This window comes from Lissotriton helveticus, chromosome 2_1 (genome assembly GCF_964261635.1).
Source record: "Lissotriton helveticus chromosome 2_1, aLisHel1.1, whole genome shotgun sequence".
NCBI lineage: Eukaryota > Metazoa > Chordata > Amphibia > Caudata > Salamandridae > Lissotriton > Lissotriton helveticus.
Window position 1 is genome coordinate 1,086,951,728 of NC_136059.1, and position 19,991 is coordinate 1,086,971,718.

Below are 19,991 nucleotides of genomic sequence, written 5' to 3' on the forward strand. Positions count from 1 at the left end.
TCTGGAACAGTCTTCCACTCTTCATTTGTTCCATCCCCATTTACACTCACTTCCGCAAAGCCCTCAAAACTTTCCTTTTCTCTCAGGCATTCCCCTCCTAGTCTCCCCGGGTTCCCTCTGCGAGCTCTGATCAGGTCCTCAGCGCCAGGAAGCCGCTTGGCCGCAGTGCGCTTTACCAAATACTTTTTTCATTTAATTTCATTTCAAGCATAGATGCTCGGTTAAAAAATACCTTGTTTTTGCTCTTTTGAAGTATTATTGTGGCTTTTTGTGTTTTTGCTACAGTTATTTTCCTTTAAAAAATGTGGCGCCAAGATTTGTCCAATTTATTTGTTAACATTGTTTTAAAAGTCCCAGCTGTTATCACTATGCAATCGCAAGAATAGCTGTTAAAGAATCTGTTCTATTTAGGGCTATACGGAGCTGAATTATTCATGGTTTGATAATAAGGGACACGTTGAGCAAAACTAGTATGGAATGTTATCCCTGTAGGCTTGCTTAGGAAGACCACTCTCAAATTATGGCTGCCAACTCATTGTGCTGGATTTAATAATGGGAAGGCTTCCGAATTGTACATTAGAAATACGCCCGATTATTGTAAAATTAATGTCACATATGAAATATGTAAAAACCTTTGTTTGCCTCTCCATGGTGTGCATCCTGCTAGGGTAATTTACAGCATTTTAAATTACAGTTTATACAAGCAGTAAGTTCACTTCGCCTTAATTTATTACAACTTATTTTTTGGTTATTCCTAATTGCTTAAGCAATGAATTTGTGTAAAAGACAGTGCTTAGTTTGTGAAAAAGACAGTTGGAGAAAAAGTAATACTACCTCCACCTGAGATTGTTCACTGTTTTAACCATGAATCAATACATATTCTTAATTATAGAAGAAAATGTTTGGCGACAGAAATGTGTGCATAGAACTGTCACTAGGCTCATATAACAGGAGAGCGCACACAATAAGTTATATAAACATATTTATTTAAGGAGTTTCTTGAGCACTTCTGCACATGTGGTCAGTTCAAAGCACTGGTGTACAAATGGTCAGCACAGTTGGATAGTAGTGGGAAAACAATTATTGCAAAGCCACAATTGTTCACACACCCAATCACAGTTGAGCCCAGGTCCGTGATGGCCCTACCGTAAATAACCTGGGCCCACAGAAAGGGCAGTTAATAGTTAGGGTTGATGTGATGCCTCAAGTCACCAGGATTTCAAGTACATTCCGAATGCAAGCAAAGTTTCCATTCACCCTTCTTCAGTTTCTGAACGATTAGTAATCGTGAACAGATGGCTCTCTGCAGATCAGGGCAACATTCTAATGCCCAACTGAAGATCTATATTTATCCACCTTAAATTTCAAAATATGGCTGCAATGAATAGGGTTGCTAGATTGACACTCGGAATTTGAAAACAGGACAAAATAAATATTGCGCCAAACTCCTTCCTCAGACACTGAAATGAAAAAAAAACTACATTCAAATGCATATGCACCTAGTACAAGGTTGTTAGACCTGTCAGTCTTAGAATGGTTTTCCACAAACCTTTTGTCTTAATTCTCCTGTTTTTGTGAATTTATATTTGTTGGTTTTATCTGCACACTTTACCACTGTTAAACAATATTAAAGTGCGTGTGCTCCCTCCTTTTAACTTGGTGAAATTAGCTTGCACCAAATTGGTGCATTTAATTTACTTGTAAGTCCCTAGAACAGTGGTACTGCATGTCCTGTAAATTAAATGCTACTAGTGGACCTGCAACACTCATTGTGCCACCCACTTAGGTAGACCTTTAAGTCTTAGAGTTGTCATTGCAGCCTTTATGTACAGTTTAAAACTGCCAGTTGAACGTGGCAAAATAAACCTTTTGCCAGGCCCAAACCTTTCTCTTTAATTCTTATACGTCACTCCTAGGGTAGGCCCTAAACAGCCCATAGGGCAGGATGCAGTGCATTTAAAATGTTTGACATGTACTTTTAAGAGTTACATGTCTTGGTAGTAAAAACCCATTACACAAATTTTGTGCTACTGCAAGGCCGGCCTCGCCAATAGGATGACATTGGGGTCACTTTATTACAATCGATAAGCTTTTATTTCCAAATGGGAGCAGTTAACCAGTTCATTCTCTTTATGGTAAAGTCAGACTTTGAATAACAATGTTGAAAATTCCACTTTTTGAAAGCTCAGCAGGAAAAAAAAATTCACAGGGAACTCATTTGCATCATTTGATATACTTTTGGCAAGGAATAATAATATCTTGTGTGATTTATATATAGTGCATAAAATGCCCGGGAGTGTGTCAAAACATCGTTGGCAACTGAAAGCGGGAGAGCCCCGGCATCATTATATTTTTTTAGAAATACTTAATTTATTATACTCCCAAAGGGGCTCCTCTTGTCTAAACTACCAATAACCTTTTGTCGCAAAACTTGAATAGCACTAAAGTCTTCTTCACCTTTTTGGTTATGGTCACAACACTGGGGTCACAAAGTCACGCAGAATTGTAGAATTGTATATAGTGTAGATACACAAATTAAATATGTTTATATCTTTGCATTTTTGATAAATTGCTATGCAGAATAAATGATACTCACTATGGCTGAAGTGGGTACAGCTCTGTGGGTTGTTGCTACGAAAATAATAGACTAAACCTGTGTTGTGGTTTCATTACTCATTTCATGCATTGTGTTTAAATCACAGAAGATATTATTATTCCTTAGCAAAAGTAAATCAAATGATACAAATGAGTTCCTTGTGAACGTTCCTTTCCTGCTTAATTAGCAATACCCAGTTTGCAAGGACATATGGGTAGCTCTTGTTTTTTGTGATAAGTTTTAGAAAGTTGGCATTTTTCTGCATTAGCCATTTACTGCCTATAGGCTGTCCATGGGTCACTTGAGTGGGTGTAGCTGACAGCTGGCCTTTGTGTATTCCTCAGAGACAGTCACATACAATAAAGAGCATAGGTGTGCATGGAGTGGAAATTACTGGCAGGATGGAAGGGTGGTCCGGGCATAGCCCTACTTACACTTGAATAGGCTATGTCCTACTTCCATCCAAACAAAGGGCTGCTTACCCCCTGTATGTATTCTGGAGCAAGACTGGGAAGGCAGGATGCCTGGTGATTTGAGGCTCTTGAAGCTTCTCCTACCTTCCAGCCGACGGGTGCCAGGTAAACATATTGGGCCTAAGACTCGATCTCCTCAGTACACTTCTGGACCTATGGATACTCTGGCAGGAAAAAGGACTGCTCTGCTGCTGACGAGACTTCCACTCTGCTGGATTGCTGCTCTGCTGAACTACAGCCTTGCCGAACTGCTGCCTTGCTGTGCCGACCTGCTGCTATGATGCTATATTGTCAGGGTGAGAAGGACTTGACCTGCACCTCTGAACTCAGGACCCAAAAGTGACTCCAAGGGCTAGTTGGCTGACTTCCTGATCAGAAGCCTCAGGGACATAACAATCTTCCAACAACATTAAATCCAGCATCTGGGTTCTCCCATCTGTGAGTCCTGCCTTCCCAAGTGGTGCCACCTTAGTCCTGGACACATGGAAGTGGGCCTGAAGGTGCTCTGCCGAGTCCAGCTGTGAACCCCATCAGAACTGACGTGAATCGACACAAAGTCAATAAGTCTGGGGATGACCCTGCAGAAGAAGCTAATTCCAACAATGTGCATTAAACAAAGGTAACAGATGCCAACTAACCATGTAAATGCAGACTAGACCCCGCATGTAAGAGACATATTAAATGGTTTGCAGCTACCACTTTTTAAATACTAATACCACAACAAGTCTTAAAAGCCTACAGCAAATCCAGTGTTATGCAGTTATTAAAAGGCAGGTATATTATATGTGCCTAATGTAATGCAGGGGGTATGCAATCACAAAATGTTAGGACTACTGCCTTTGTCACAGGATGTTCACAACACACTCAACAATAAGAAAATAAACTTTTAGTACTGTTTCAGAATTTCTTTTACTACTGTGTCTTTCATTTGAAAATCTGAATGCCTATACATTAGCCACTGAATTGGATTGCATTGCATCCTCTCAGGGCATTCACCTTTTATTCACAAGAGCATTTAAAACAATCTTCAGGTGCTCCTCGGATCCATAATGCTCCCTCCCAGGATACCGAGTAGCAAATGTTCTCCTTGTCATAGAGCAATGTGAGAGGCCTGCACTGATCCTTGCAGCACCCCACAGATCAACAAACTATTGGTAGGGCCCTTATCCTAGTTGGGCAACTTAAACAAACATATGCAATTTTTTAAGGCTCTCGCAGTGTCTTATGGGATTCCCCTTTGCCCTTGAACTGTTTGAGGAAGCACTGTCGTACAAAATTATTCCTTTTTATTTTGATGTTCCTGCAGGCATAGTATATTTTATTTCTAGGTGTGTGTTGGCTACCGGCAAGATGTGTTTCACTTTATTTCTTTATTTCTTTATATTTAATGCGTTTTTATATAGCGCAGACTTTACCCGAACGTGTCAGAGCGCTTCACACTAGGAACAGTAGTGAAACATGAGGAAAAATTACATGTCAGCATGTTACATGAGCAAACGTTACGTTACATAAGGCAATAGTGACAATTGTGCATGTATCAAGAGCAAACAAAATACAAGAGGTAGCAAACAATACGTTACAATAGGAAGAAAAGTGACATGTGTGTATGTTACAAAAGTGTACAAAGTACAAATAGAGGTATAATACTGCACTAAATGGCAGATACTCAAAACACAAGAACAAATGTTACGTTACATGAGGCAATGGTGGCAATTGTGCATGTATCAAAAGCAAACAAAATGCAAGAGGTAGCAAACAATACATTTCAAGAGGGAAAGTGACGTGTGCATGTTACAAAACAGTACACAATACAAGTAGAAATATAGTACTGCAATAAATGGCAGACTCTCAAACCAAAAGAACACATTGGGAAGGCACTTCTATAGTCATTTAGAATAGAATTTCCTATAAATGAAGGACTCCCTTCAGATATTGGAGGGGGCATTATTAAATTTGGAAGTGTCTTTGAATGAGGAGAGCTTTGATGTCAGTTTTGAAGGCTTGGGAAGAGGTGGTGGTGGTCCAGAGCTGAGGCGGAAGTGAGTTCCAGATTCTCACCGCGTTGCCTGAAAAGGATTGGGCCATTGACCTTTCCATCTTGAAAGTGGGAGGTTCAAGCAATAGATTTTTCGCATTACGTGATGGTCTAGAGCCACTAGAGAGTTTCAGTTTATTCGCCAGGTAGCGAGTAGAGGAGGAGTGCAAGGCTTTGTGGGTGATACAGGCAGTCTTGTAGATAGATCTCGCCTCGATGGGAAGTCAACGGAGGGTGGATAAAATGGGTGTGATGTGGTCGCTTCTTTTGGCCCCATATATGAAACGAGCTGCTGAATGGAGAACAGATTTAAGGGGGGACAGGTGGGATTTGGGGAGGTCAGCAAGAAGAGAATTGCAGTAGTCTAGTCTGGAGATAACCTGCGATTGGACCAGAGTTTTAAGGTCATGCTCCGGGAAGAAGTGACGAATCCCCCAAAGACGGCGCAGTTGGCATCAAGCAGACTTTGCAATGGAATTAATGTGGGAGAGTAGATTGAGTTTTGTGTCGAGTATGACAACAAGGGATTTTGCGTTGTCGACAATGATGGGTTTATTGTTAAGTAGATTAATCTGATCCATCCATGATTGAACCGGGGGAGGAGAAAGTGAGGAGGAGAGGAGGAGGAATTCAGTTTTTAGAGGGATTCAGAATCAGTTGATGAGTTAACATCCAGTTTTGAATGGAGTCAAGAGTAGAGCTTAGGATGGAGAGATCATGAGTGGAGGCAACCTTGAGGTAGATTTGAGTATCGTCTGCATAGAGATGATAGTGGATCCTGGATTTACTTAGGAGATTTCCCAATGGTTCTCAATAGAGATTGAACAATGTGGGTGCAAGTATAGAGCCATGAGGAACACCTTGACCTACCGCCAAAGGTGATGAAAGACTATTCGCTATTTTGATCATTTGGGATCTATCAGAGAGGAAGGAAGCAAACCATTTAAGCACAGTGCCCTCCATGCCTATTCTCTGTTGAAGAGTGTTAAGGAGAGTGTTGTGATTGACAGTGTTAAAGGCTGCAGAAAGGTCAAAGAGAATAAGAAGACAAGACTCCCAGAATTGAGTATCCGCAGGGGGTCATCAATCACTTGCAGCAGGGCCATTTCAGTGCTGCAGTTTTGCATGAAGCCGGACTGGAAATTGCCGAGAAGATAATTGTCCTTGATATGACGAGAGAGTTGTTTCGCTACACATCTTTCTGTGATTTTCGCAAGAAAAGGTAGGTTAGTGATGGGGCGGAAGTTGTTGAGGTAGTTCGCATCAGCAGTGGGATTTTTAAGCAGAGTGGTGACATGCCCAGTTTTGAAGGAAACAGGAAGGGAGCCTTGACGGAGGGAGAGGTTAACCAAAGTGGTCCAATAGGACAGAGAATGGGTATGCATCGCTTTTCCAAGGAATATGTGCTTGTGGTACTCGGATCTTGCTGAACGAAGCGTGGCCAAATTATCGGTGGATGGCGCTTGTCTCCATTATTTCTCCAGGCATCTTAGGTACTTCCTTTCTTCATAGAGGGATTTGTTGAACCAAGGTGCTGAGGGAGTGACGTTATTGATTTCGACTGCAAGGAATGTGGGGCATTGGGAGTTCGTTAACATCTAGGTTCGGGTCTAGTCTTTGAAGTGATAGCAAAGCTGATTCACAGAAGGTACCGAGGTAGATATTTTCAGTGTCACGTCACGAAACCAGGAGGTAGCCCTCTTAAGTTGGCCGAGAGATATAGAATGTGATAGGTGAAGAGAGAATGGGATGAGGTAGTGGTCAGACCAGTCTACATGAATAGGGGTAGCGATAGTAAGCATGCATGTTTTTGAAATTACAAGTTCCAGGATTGAGCCCCTAGAGTGTGTTGTTTCTGTGCAGTGTTGGATGAGATCGTTTGCAGAGAGGAAGGTGGCCAGCAAATTTTCAGTAGAGTCTTGAGACGAGCCCCAGTGGAGATTGTAGTCACCCACGAAGATCTGATTGTCACTTTGCGAGTATTGGTCGCTAATGAAGTCAGTGAGTTGCTCCATAAACGAGGGGCCGCTACATGGCGGGCGGTAAATGGCATGGAATCTGAGGGTTGAGCGGTGGTACAGTTGAAGTTCAAGGGATAGGCATTCAAAAGTGCAGAAGGAGGTGTTAGGAAAAGCCTTGAGTTGAAGGGAGTTTCTAAAGATGACTGCAATACCTCTCCCAACTTTGTCAATTCTGTCATTTCTAAATATAGAATAGCCTGTGCGTACTAGGAGATCAAACATAGAGTGAGAGGTATCGTTGAACCAGGTCTCTGTGAGGAAGAACATGTCAATATTGTGAAGTATGATGGTGTCGGTAATCTCAAGTCTGTGTTTTATTGCAGATCTGCAATTGAGCAGCAGACAGCGCTTCTCTGTCGAGACTGTTTTGGTGATGGGGGCACTTGGGGTGTGAGGTGTGATAGTGATGTTGTGCCTAAATGAGGGTGCTCGGGAGGGTTTAGGTGGATGAGAGGTTCTGATAGAGAAGATGGTCGGAATAGATAGTAGGGCTATTTGGAGATGAAAGTTGAAGAAGGGTGGCGTCTGAGGGCTTGTGTGAGTTTGTGATGTTTGCAGACAACAGGTTATACTTTGCTATTATCGGGCGTGAGGATGAGGTGCATCTCGTGGGAAAGCGAGTGTTTTCCAAAGGAGTTGAGGTGTATGGAAAAGTGGACATCTTGGAGCTTAAACGTGAAATGGTAGCTTCAAGTTGGGAGATGGGGGAGATGAGAGAGCCTAGCTTATTTTCCAGAGAGAGTAGGGCAGAGCACGGCATGTTGGGTGGCTTGATGGAAACAGGAGGGGGTGCAATTGGTGGTGGAAGGCAGGGGGAAGTCGGGGGACGGGAGGGGAGTTGGGGAGTAGGGTTCAGAGGTGGGGTAAGGATGGTGGTTGAGAACGGGCATTGGTGCATTGGAGGTGAAAGGAGAGCTGTCTTTGTTGGCGTTGCAAGAAGGAAGGGAATTAAGGACATAATATGGGGGAGGTAGGTGAGGAGCAAGGTGGTGGGGCGGAGGGAGAGGAGAGGAATGTGTAGAGACATAGGAATGAAGGAGGTTTGGGAGGAAGCGAGGGGAGGGGGTTGGAGATGTTCTGTAAGCTAGGTGAGGTGGCTGTGAGGGAACGGGCATCTGGCGGGTTGGAGGGGGTTGGGAGATAGGGAAGTTGAAAAAAGGAGGTGGTTCTGCTAGGCCTGAGGGAGGGAAAGGAAAAGGGTTACCACGGGGGGAGGAAGGGGGTAGCACAGTATTGGGGGAAGGAGAGAGATGCAATGGGTTTGTGGAGAAATCGGGGTACATAGTAAGGGGAGGAGGGGGAAGAGAAGAGGAGAAGAGGAGGGAATAAGGGGGACGTAAGGAAAGTTAACTAGGGGCGAAGGTTGGAGGAGAGGTGGACTAAAAAGGAGGGTGGCAGGTATGGAAAGGGGGAAGGAGATAAGGTTGGATGGTGCAGATTGGCCGAGGAGCGGATTAGCTAGAGATCCGGTTGAAGTGATGAAGGGGGGGCATACTGTGAGGGGGGAAGAATGGGAGAGGAGGGCACAGGGGAGGGTGAGGGAAGAGGGTCGACCTGTGCCTTCCGAGGGGGCAGCCTATTGGAGTGTAGGGGGTCCGGGCGGAGAGAGGGAGCAATGGGTGGAGCTAGATAAAGAGTCAGAGGACAACCCGGTCACAGGGGAGGGGAGTAGGGAAGGGAAGAAGTTGATGTTGTTGCCTTCCAGAGCACCAGCACACATGGACCAGCTCTTTCACCCACTAGACCCACACAGTGCATCCATTGCCTGTGGTAAGGTTGCCAATTTTTCTATCCTCACCACTCTGCTGCTCCTGAAGAAAGTGGTAAGTGACAGAGAGTGCTAGTAGTCCTCCTTCTGCTTGGGGGAGCCCACTGCTTCACCACAGGTCCACTCTCAACAGGCCTGGGAGCTCCCTTGGCATGAAAGGTAAAACTAAGCACACCCCTGCCTATAAAGCAGCAATTACATTTTGTTATTTACAGAGGATTTCACTCCATTCCTCTGATAAGATCCACAGGCACATGGGCTACATGTATTTGATCTTAAATCCCCAGTTGAGATCCTTCTGGTGCTGCAGGTGTCCCTGCTCATAAGGCACCCACATACATCACTAAGAAGACCACCCATGAGCTGCTTATGCTTTTTTGTTGATACCTCTCACATCATTGGGCCAATTAAGATGCTGTTTGTTGCACTGTGCTCCTACTGGCATGCTGCAGTTAATAGTAGTGCTCAGTGTGTTGCCCTGTTCCACAAATTTTAAATGGGAATTTCTTAAATCTTTCTCCACAGTCCCTGGCACTGTTGCCTTCTCTCATTCTGAAGCAGTGGGCTTTAGATGACTGATTACCTTATTGTGTTGCCCAGGACAGCCTCCTAGCATGGGGCCTTTCACCAGCAGCACCACATAGCCTTAAGTCTCACCATTCGCCTTTTCTGCACGCCCAGGCAGGCAAGGACTTTTACCATTCAGGAGCTTGTGGAACCTTCTCCTACGGCACACATAAGCAGGAACAGTTCACAGAAGTCCAAAAGGATCCCCTTTCTTTGTGTCCCTAACAAGGTCACCATCTACTGATTCCTGGAGGAAATGGAGAGTTAGGACCAATATATCTAGTGACACAGTCAAACAAAAATCCTGGAGATACAAGTCCAGAGTGGGTCTCCTCACTCTAGAAAGGAATTCATCCTTAAGGTCTTCTTCTACTCTTGTGGCTCCTCTAGGTGGAGGTATTGCTCTTCTAGGTGCATGTATTTAAGAATGCAGATGGAGAGAGGCTGTGAGTCTCTACCTAGACCAGAGATGCTATAATACCTCCTAGCCCTGATTGGTAGTTTCAGCCCCCTTGACCTTATTCTGAAAATATCAAATATTGTGGTGTGAAAGAGTATGAAGTGGAAGAGATGTGGTGCAGCGGCCAGGGTGCCTGATTCCGGACCACAGGGATCACGGTTCGATCCACAGCTCTGGGAGCAGGTTAGCCCAGCACCATGTGACTCTGGGCAATAGCTTGCTTAATCTTCCCGGCGGCCCCCAGCGCCGGGACATCTCCGTTGGAGGTAGCTGCGCGCTTTACAAATGCTGGCATTTACATTTATTGCAGCCTAGCTTTCTTCTGAGCCAGGCTACCCTCACACATATCTTGCTTTTCACCTCAAGAAATTAAAGAACCCTCTGGTCACTGAAGCCATGTGGGAAAATCTTTCCAGTGTTTGTTAGGGCAGGAAGCTAATTAGCTTTGAAATTTCATCCCTCTCGTCTTCCTAGGGGATGATTTATCTCCAAGGCTGACCCTATTGCTCCAGGGGAACCTCTGAGCTGCCAGCTGTCAAGCATATCAATTAAGTTCCCCAGCAGAGCAGCTCACAGTATGAATTCCATTAAGGTTAGCAAATGGAGGAAAAGTGGGAATAATATGGAGTAGAATTGCTCAAAGTATGTGTTTCTGACATATAAATTGACAAGAAAAGTCATATATATATTGGTTCGGGCCTGAGGTAGATGCACTATGCACAACGAACAACGCACGAGAGGCGGAGCTAGAGTCAGAGCTGGAGTCGGCCACACCGGAGCTGACAATCACCGCCAAGCTCTGCTGGTCCAGGCCACCTGAGGTTGTTTGAGATCACCCGAGCCTCAGTGGTAGCAGTCGACAGCCAGTGGAGGATTTGCGCAGAGGTTTCTGGACCGAGCCCCGCTGCGCCCCGAACAGTCAAATTCCAGCTGAACTCAGGCTCGAACTCCAGCTGGACCGCAGCAGTGTGCCCAGCAAACCAGCAGCCAGCTTGCCAGTAAGTCTAGGCAGGCCCCCTGGCGAGTGCAGGCGGCGAAAGTCGGCAGCTGTGGAGTGTGTGCCACAGGCAGCCTGTAGAGGCAGCCCAGTTAGTCCTGGGTGTGGCTTGCAGGCTTGCCTGCTAGGCCTCAAACACTCGTGGTGCTCTTAGTGTTAAACTACTTGAACATAAAATTAAGAATGCTGTCATTGCTAAAGGTTGTGAAGGGCATAGTCAGATCTATTGTTTAATCTAGACTACTCTCCCCCAACACAATTGATGTTCCTGCTGGCCTGAATGGATAGAGTTTTCAGATGATTAGATCTCCTATTAGCCTAACACTAGCTCATCACTAGCATTTACAGATTTTTTGAGTCACTTGAGTTGTGGTTGGAGAAAAAGAGTGGAGAAATGTGTGTAATGTGCAGAGAAAGAGACACAAGATCAGAAGGGGTGGTGTAGCAGCAGGGGGGAGCATTAGGTGTGGTAGGCGGCAGGATGTAAGGCATAGTGCCTCTCAAATCCATAGACTAAGTGAAGGTGATAAGGGGTAGGCTGGTGCGCTTGCTTTACTTGTGGAGACCTGTGAAAACCTGTGGAGACCTTTGAAGTCCTGTGGAGACCCTGCGCTGCCCTGCACTTTTGTGCTCTGTTCTGCTGCTCTGCTGAGGTTATGTTGCTCCTAACTTAGAAAACAAAATGTGGAATTTAAATATTTCTATAATATTCCTGCTATATTATGATTGTCCCTCACCCCTGCCTCCAGTATCCCCTGCAGCACCCCTGGGGGCATCTTGGTGGTTTACTTAGTTTATGGAGCTCTCTAGTCTTGGAGTTTGGAGCTCTGGTTATCTGATAACTACTCCGGCATCTTCAGCCCCCCAACCTTGATCTACTTACTGTACCTTTTGTAGGTCTGGGCCAGGTGGAGGGTTTTGAAAGGAAAGTGCTCCAGCAGGCCTATAGTAAGAGTACAGCTTTAGAGAGATGAGATATATTGTTGCTCATCTGAGGCAAAATATGAGGCTAGGCTACCCAAGGGGATCACTAGTGCTTTTGTTAATAACTCAGTAAAAAAAAAGGTGGAAGACTGCCAAGAAAATCCATATCCGTTTTCAAAATGATATATCACAATGTAATGACACGGAACTTGTAGAATCACTGACTTATACTGGGGCAACATCAAGTACGGATCATGTGTCAAGCACCTAATCCAGTTACCGCCTTCGGGACTCAGTTCTCTTAGCCTAGTATTATGGAGTATTTAAGAACAATCAGATAAAGCTCAACGTGAGGATGGGTTTTCTTTATTCACACCTGCCACAGTCCAGACTGTATGTGATGTTGCACTTTCTAAGGGTGATGTAACAAGAGATTGTTTGCAACAGTCTATTGATACACTACTTTATGTCTAAAAGCATCTGCTGTAAAACAAATTCCATATGATTGGGGGCATTCTCATGTAATCTTTGGTAAAGCCCAAATCCATAGAGAGCCTACCCAGGAGGTTTATCAATTTGACAAGTCTTTAGCTCAAATCATGTTGCTGCCACAAAGGACCCATCCTTCACAGGCGGAAGATAAAGTTGGGTCGTAACTAACTGTTTTAGGGATTCAAGTGTTTGTGATGTCTCTGTTATTTGCTTGGGTGACATTCAATCTAATAGTTTTTTTTAGATCTCCCATATCAATATTCAAGAATGCAAAAGTCTGTGAGAGTCTAAGAGAATCCATAACTCAGTCACCAACCGGCAAAAATAGTATAAATCTATTTAGTCCCCGAACATGTGACTGTAAACAAGTTCCTGATTCTCATACAACTTTATTGCCTCCAACAGTTAAACTTAAAGGTTCCGATCAGGGGCTAAAGAACTTAGATCAGGTAGATAACTTTTTGAACCCTGCAGATTTCTCATTCTTGGACAAATATGATGCTCCTATTTTATTGGAAGAGTGTCCTCCTAAACCTCAAAGTACAGATAACAATGGAGTGTGGTGAAATCTGTTGAACACAATGGATGCAAAAACAACATCCTTCAATTTTCACTCCAACAAACTCGATATACAGGTGGAGCTATAAAATTCTTTAGCAGTCAATGTAGCGAGCATAGATACAAAATTACACAATCTAACCAACTTGGTGGTAAGAGCCCAGGGCAATGTTAATAACCAGCTAATTAAATGTATGTGTTCACATACTTTAGATAAAGTGTCTGAACCTCTGACTAGTGTAGGGTCCCTCATCAAAGAAGTTAAGAAGCTAGCTGTGCAGTCAAATCCAAAACAACTTCTAACTTGCTATGAGGGGGCCAGGATTAGGAGTAACTAGTGTGAGCACAAAGTTCCAACAGTCTGAGCGAGAGGTTTCCACTGATATATAACTAGGGTATTAGCTAGTAATGTTGGGAAGCTAGTAGTAGGCTTGGGATCCTAAATTTTAAAAGACAAAAGCCCTATTTTGGTAGGAAACGTTAATATAGAGAGAAGTCAAGTTAGCAATTCTACAGCCTTAGTTCATAGTTTTCATGGTGAGCAACCATTGTCAAAAGGGCCAGGAAATGGTTGTGTAAGGCTCGCAATGAAGCCAAGAAAAACACTGATTCAGTGGTCTCAGGGGTCAAGCCCAGTGACTGTTATCCTATTTTTAAACCAGCTAGTCAGAAGTCACAAGGGCAGGATTGCTCCCTTAAGGGTGCAGAAACTCCCTCTGATTCCACTGAGATAAACTATACGAATCCCAAAGAGAAAGGAGAGGTACATCACCCTCAAAGGGGTAGTAAAAAAGATTCTGCAACTGCTACCCTTATGGTGATTGTGGGTTGAAATAATGGGACAGTTTTTAAGCAAAATGATAGCAAGTCACTGAATATGAGTGAGAGCAAGCAGAGTCACGGAAATACTAATAGGTAAATGGTCCATTTTCCATAATCAGGGGCAAAAGCAATTGCAAACAATGAGGTTTTGCCTTTGCCTCAAAATCATGCAACTTAGGGCCTGCCCAGCCGACGGAATAAGGACCAACGTCAGTCAAAGTGTATCACTTTCTGGAGGTCATAAAATCAACTACTTAGTCAATGATAGCAAACTAAGCACAACAATATCTCTAAGGGTATTGTTGGAAAACAAAATTTCTAATAATATGAAATTAGTTTTTCACCCTCTATATGAATCAAGGGGTATTCATGATAGCCTTAATCGGAGCTCAATCCTAAAACTTACTTCAAATATTCCTGTTTTAGCATTCATTGAAACTGCTGATCTTCTTACTGTTCATCCTGTGAGTCCACCATAAAAACCCGGACTACTAATGAAATAGTAAATAAAATTCAAGTTCTTATTTTATGGATTGGGGCACTGCGGTTAAAAACTGTACTTCATTAAAATACATCTCTATTTTAGAGGGATCAGCTCCAAATGTGGAAATGGAAAGATATAAGGTTGAAAATAAAAAGTCAATCCCGCTACTCAGAGGTGAGACTGGCCAACCACATAAATCATCTTGTAATACAGGTCTGCTAATTACTAATACATTCAAAGCAGTACGTACTTGTGAATTGTTACCCAAAAACAAAATGCAACTTGAGGATTGGACATGGCTTCCAGCAACCCCTGCAAATGTGAATCTAGGAGACGAGAAGTGACCCTTGCCTGTTGCAAATGCTACAAATTTACAATTGAGAATTTGCTCTTAGAATGTGCATGGGCTGGCCAACTTATTGGATGATCCAGATACTATTGCTTTTCTAAATACTATTGAAATTTTATTGTTCGAAGAAACATGAAAAATACAAGCAACCTTCTGGTTGTAAACACCAATAAATCAGGCAGGGCAAAGTGCGGTCTTTCATGCTATATTGTGATTGAACTAAAACTAACAGTAGAAGTGGTAGATTTGCAGTTATAATGGTTACAATGCATTCTACTACAGTATAATCGACACAAGATGATAATATTTAATTTCTATTTAAGTGCGAGGAAAAATACGCCAACCCAGCTGTATATCTTACAAGACATTATAAGTTCATTAGCAATTTGGCACCCAGATGCTGCTCAGTTAATTTCTACCAACTTTAATTTACACCTGGTCACTTTTCACTCCTTTAATGGAAAAAGGAATTGTATCGCAAGTGAGTGCTGTGACAACATGTACCAGCTTTGGTTAACCTTGTTAAAAGACAAATCATTGATCAAATTTACATCAGTCCTATCATTTAAACGATCTAAGCATGGCTCAATTATTGATTACACCTTTATTTCACAAAACCTGGGCCCTAAAATTGTAGAATATAAGGTGATGCCTTGACTAGAAAGTGACCATAACCCTCAGGTAGTTATATTACAACTGCCAATAAGTTGTAACCCTAGATCTCATGACTTCTTAATATGGTCCACTCTTCATACAATTTGAAGAGACTGGTTTGGCATTCAGATAAAGAAGATGAAATAATACAGGCTGCAGAAGTATTAATAAAGGATTGTGATCAGTGCCAGGTGGGGGTAGGTTTAATGTTAGATAAAAGGAATTATATTACATCATCCCTGGTAGGAAAATGTTCAGAATGAAATTTAAAAAAAACAACTCCATTTTATGCTCTCCCAATAAATGGTATACATTGCAATTGTTTAAATTAAAATGCTCAATCAACAAAGCTGTACAGGAAGTTTTTTTAATAGGTACCAGCAATCTTATCATGTTTTCAAGGATAACATGACGGTTTTAAGAAGATCATATAGACAAGAAGTTTAATTGGCTAAATCTTGCTACCAATTGGGGCTATGGCACAGATTATTATATGCCTCCAGAAAAGATAATGTAAAAATGTTTTGGGAAATAATTACTAAACTTGAAAGGGGAGGAAACAGTGCTCACAGTACCAATATTATAGAGGATGAATGCGTAAAGTTTATTACCAACTTGTATGGCATGTGCTACCTAGATGTGAATAAGCAAGACTTGTGTTATAATTGTGATGAAAATAGCAAGCCATACATAGAAATAGAGAGTGGTATGAGCCTGGGCAATGACTTGGTCCATCCAAATAACACCTTGAAATCTAGTGAGTCATATGTAGAGCAAGTGAGTAGCCCTGAATTGAATAATGACTTGGATCTCATAACCACTAATGAAATATCCATTCTCCTATGTCGTCTTCAATCAAATGGGGCTCCTAGCCCAAATGGGCTACCCACTGCCTTATTTCATGCCAAAATTGATCTGTGCAAAAACAACAGTTGATGGACAGAATGCAGAACAATGTCATACATTCACCCCAGTACAGAGATCTGGGCCTAAATCCATCGTTTTTTTGCTCACGATGCCATTCCAGTTTGAACCCAGCTATATGCAAATCAGTCTTGACCCTGTGCCCCATGGGAACAGTCCAGCCCGAACTGCCAAGCCAGGTCCTACCTGGACTGGAAACAAGCATCCTAGGACCGGTTTCGGGCTTTCAGCCCTCATCAGCCAGGATAGCTTGATTCCAGTGGCATGGAGAGCACGGGACTCACGTCTAGGCATACCCATCCCACTCGGGGTGACAAATGCAAAAACAACAGTTAAAAAAAAAAATTTGATTTGTGGGCCCAAGTGTTGACACCAATGTTCAATAAGATATTGCCAGTCTTAATCGTTCCTGCATCTTGGCAAGGTAGCATCCTGCAGCCCATCTATAAAAGTTTCTAGTTGATAACCCCCGCAAATTATTGGTTAATTGTCCTAACTGACATAGACCCTAATGTTTTTGCCTCCCGTTTATTGATTGATTTGTAAAAGTGGGTAGCACAGCAAGATATAATCCCAATCAACCAAACAGGTTTTCGGAAGGACAATCTACATCACCAATTTGCTGGCCCTTTACTAGCAGAGCGGGCAGTTTTAAAAAACTGAATCTATATGTTTCTTTTATAGATTTAAAGGCAGCTTTTAAGTAAGTTCCCCAAGCTTTATTATGGAAAACTCTGGTGGGTTGGGCTGTTCCACAAAAATGCTAGATGCTATTATACTTCTTTACACTAATACTTGGGTCCAGGTCAAGCTAGGCAACAGTGGTACTTTATCACAAAAAATCAAAACCTACAATGGTTTAAAGCAAGGCTGTGTCCTTGCTCCTTGCCTTTTTAATGTATTTCTGTCGTATCTGCTTCAGCACCTAGAGCCCGTTAATGCCCATCCTCCAAAAATAGGTGAGGTGCAACTTAATTATTTACAATACGCTGATGATACTATTTTGGAGCCAAACCCCGATAGGCCTACAAAGATTAATTAATGCATTTGATGATCTTATTGAACTGCCTGGAATTGAATGTTACAAAAACTAAAATTATGAAAATCAGCTTGTCAAATTAAAGACGAATTCATCGCTGAGCAGAGGAGGGCCAATTGAAGTGGTAAAAATATAAAAATACTTAGGTATTTTATTTGACAACAGAGTCTCGTTTTCCAGTCATTTTAAAGTCCTGAGGCCAAAAACTGCAACCTTAATTTATGCCTATAAATGTCTACATAAATCATTGAGATGTCAATCATACGATCATCTTCTTAAAGTTATGAGAGCAAAGGTACAGCCAACCATAATATATGGCTCACCTATCACCAGGGGGAAACATTAACCCTGGGCGTTAAAATCCACTCCGCTCACAGATTTTGCAGATTTTTTGCAACTCCGCGTTCTGTGTAGAATGCGGAGTTACCGAAAACTCTGCGCTCCGCAGCAGAGTTTTTTTCTTGTTCGTGCTTTCAAAATGCGTTATGGAGCACACGGTAGTGACTTACCAGGATCCCTGCATTCACCGATGAGGTTTCCTATCCGTTTGTGTGCGCCACGAGATTTGATAGCCGGCCGCAAGGCTCCACGAGAGTGTGTGATCGTGAACACGTCATTCGGACGCGCCGTCGGACATCCGGCGGAAGTTCCATGAAGATCGCGATGCCGAAAATGCAGAATTTGCAATCTGGAGAAGAATATCTCTCAAGCAGCATAAAACCTTCTCAAAAATTATAATTTGGATGAAAAAACTCCTCAGATTGACATTTGGCTGCACTTTTCTGTGAATGGAGTCCTTTTTGAATGAATGAATTAAGTCACTTATAGAGCACAACTATCACTCACAGGGAGCATCTTAGAGCTAAGTGACGGGTAGACGAGCTGTCGAGGAGAGTGGTCTCTGTTAGTGCCGTATTCAGATGTGTGATAGGGCTAGGCTATCTGGGATTGCGAGGATCCAGGTTTTCAATCTTTTCTTAAAGATGGCTTCTAACTGCGTGAGTCTCAAAAGGCTGGGCAGGTGGTTCCACGCTTTTGTTCCAAGGACCGCCATTGACTTTCCTCCTCTGGATGTCAGGTGGAACTGAGGAGGTACTAGCAGATTTTCCTTGGAGGATCTTAAAGGAAGTTGTGTTACATAAGGTTTAATTCTTGTTCTGAGATATTTGGGTCCAGTTTGCTTTACCGTTTGAAAGGTTAAAACTAGGATCTTAAAAAGTATCCTTTTGTGTATAGGTAGCCAATGGAGGCTGTGAAGGGCTTCCCAGGCTGAGGACCCCCTTGGTAATTTCAGTACCAGCCGGGCCGCTGCATTTTGCACAGTCTGCAGCTTTTTCAGAGTGGTCTTCTTTAGTCCTGCATAAAGGCTGTTACAGTAGTCTAACTGTGATAGGATTAATGCCACTGACACAGTCTTGTGCACTAAAGCTAGAAGGAGATCAAAGAATTTTTTTGTGTTTTAATCTAATGGAAGCATGAGCCCGCCACCGACAGTGCCTGCTGATGAAAGGACAGGGAGGGGTCAAATATAATTCCTAGGTTCTTGAAAGTGTCCACTGTATTTGGGGGGAGGGGCTGTGTCAGTCGGCCACCACTGTTTGGGCGTAAAGATATTGTATTTTCCTAGCAGCATAATCTCCGTCTTTTGACTATTATGATTGAGGTGATTGAATTTCATCCTCTCAAAGACAGCAGCGAGGCAATGTTGGAAGTTTACTTCTGCTGCAGTAGATTCTTTATCCAAGGTTAAAATAAGCTGCATATCATCAGCATAGGACTCAGTCTCGATGTCAAAGGATGACACCAGGTTTAGTAAGAGCACCATGTATATATTAAAGAGTGTTGGGCTCAAGGCTGAGCCCTGGGGAATCCCCAGAGAGCAGATGTTTCTCTGATGATGTATATTGACCTAGGGTTACTATTTGTCTCCTGTTCTCAAGAAATGATACCAGCCAGGCCAACGCTTTATGCAAGATGCCAATTCTTTTTAACTGTTATCCCTGGATGGTATGGGAGACCGTATCAAAAGTGGCCAAGAGATCCAACAGAATCAGCACTGCCACCTTTCCTTGATCCAATGCGAATTTTAATGTCTCTGAAGTGTGTAGCAGCGCTGACTCTGTTGAATGCCCTGCCCTAAAGCTTGATTGCCTGGAATGCAGCATATCTGTTTGTGGGAGAAAATCATTTAGTTGACTATTTACTAATTTCTTAGTTATTTTGCTTAGGCAGGGCAGTAACAAGATAAGTCTAAAAATCGATAGGGTGGTGCGGTCAGATTTCTGTTTCTTTTGAAGGGGTTTAACTGAGGCAATTTTTCAACTATCAGGTACTATCACTTGCCTAAGTGAGGAATTTTTTAGCAAGATGGCGGCCGCGAGGAGCGGCTGAGCGGCAGCATCAGCAGTGTGGACACAGTTTCGATGTAACCTCGACACACTTGTTTCACATCTCGTATCCCGAAACACGCCATGAGCTTACCGAGCAGTCAGTGAGGGATCCGAGAGGGTTCGTGGAGTGATCGCATGGAAAAGGCGCCCGGATACAGCACAGCACAGCGGTTTGGCGGCTCAGTTACCTGGATGTTCTTTGCCGATCCTCGACACAGGGTACTCCCCCCCGGTCTGCGGAAGTTTGTTGCTTCACTACTCCTAAGGATCGGGTTGGTCGGGAGGCCCGGCGCAGCTCGCGGAGTCAGGAGGCGGAGCTCCACAGGGCCGGGATCTGGTGAGCGGAGTGGAGGCAGAGGCAGAGCGGAACCAAGAGGCTGTGAGGTTCGCGTGTGTAGGGGACTGATCAGGGCGAAGCAGCAACTCTCTCTACTCTCG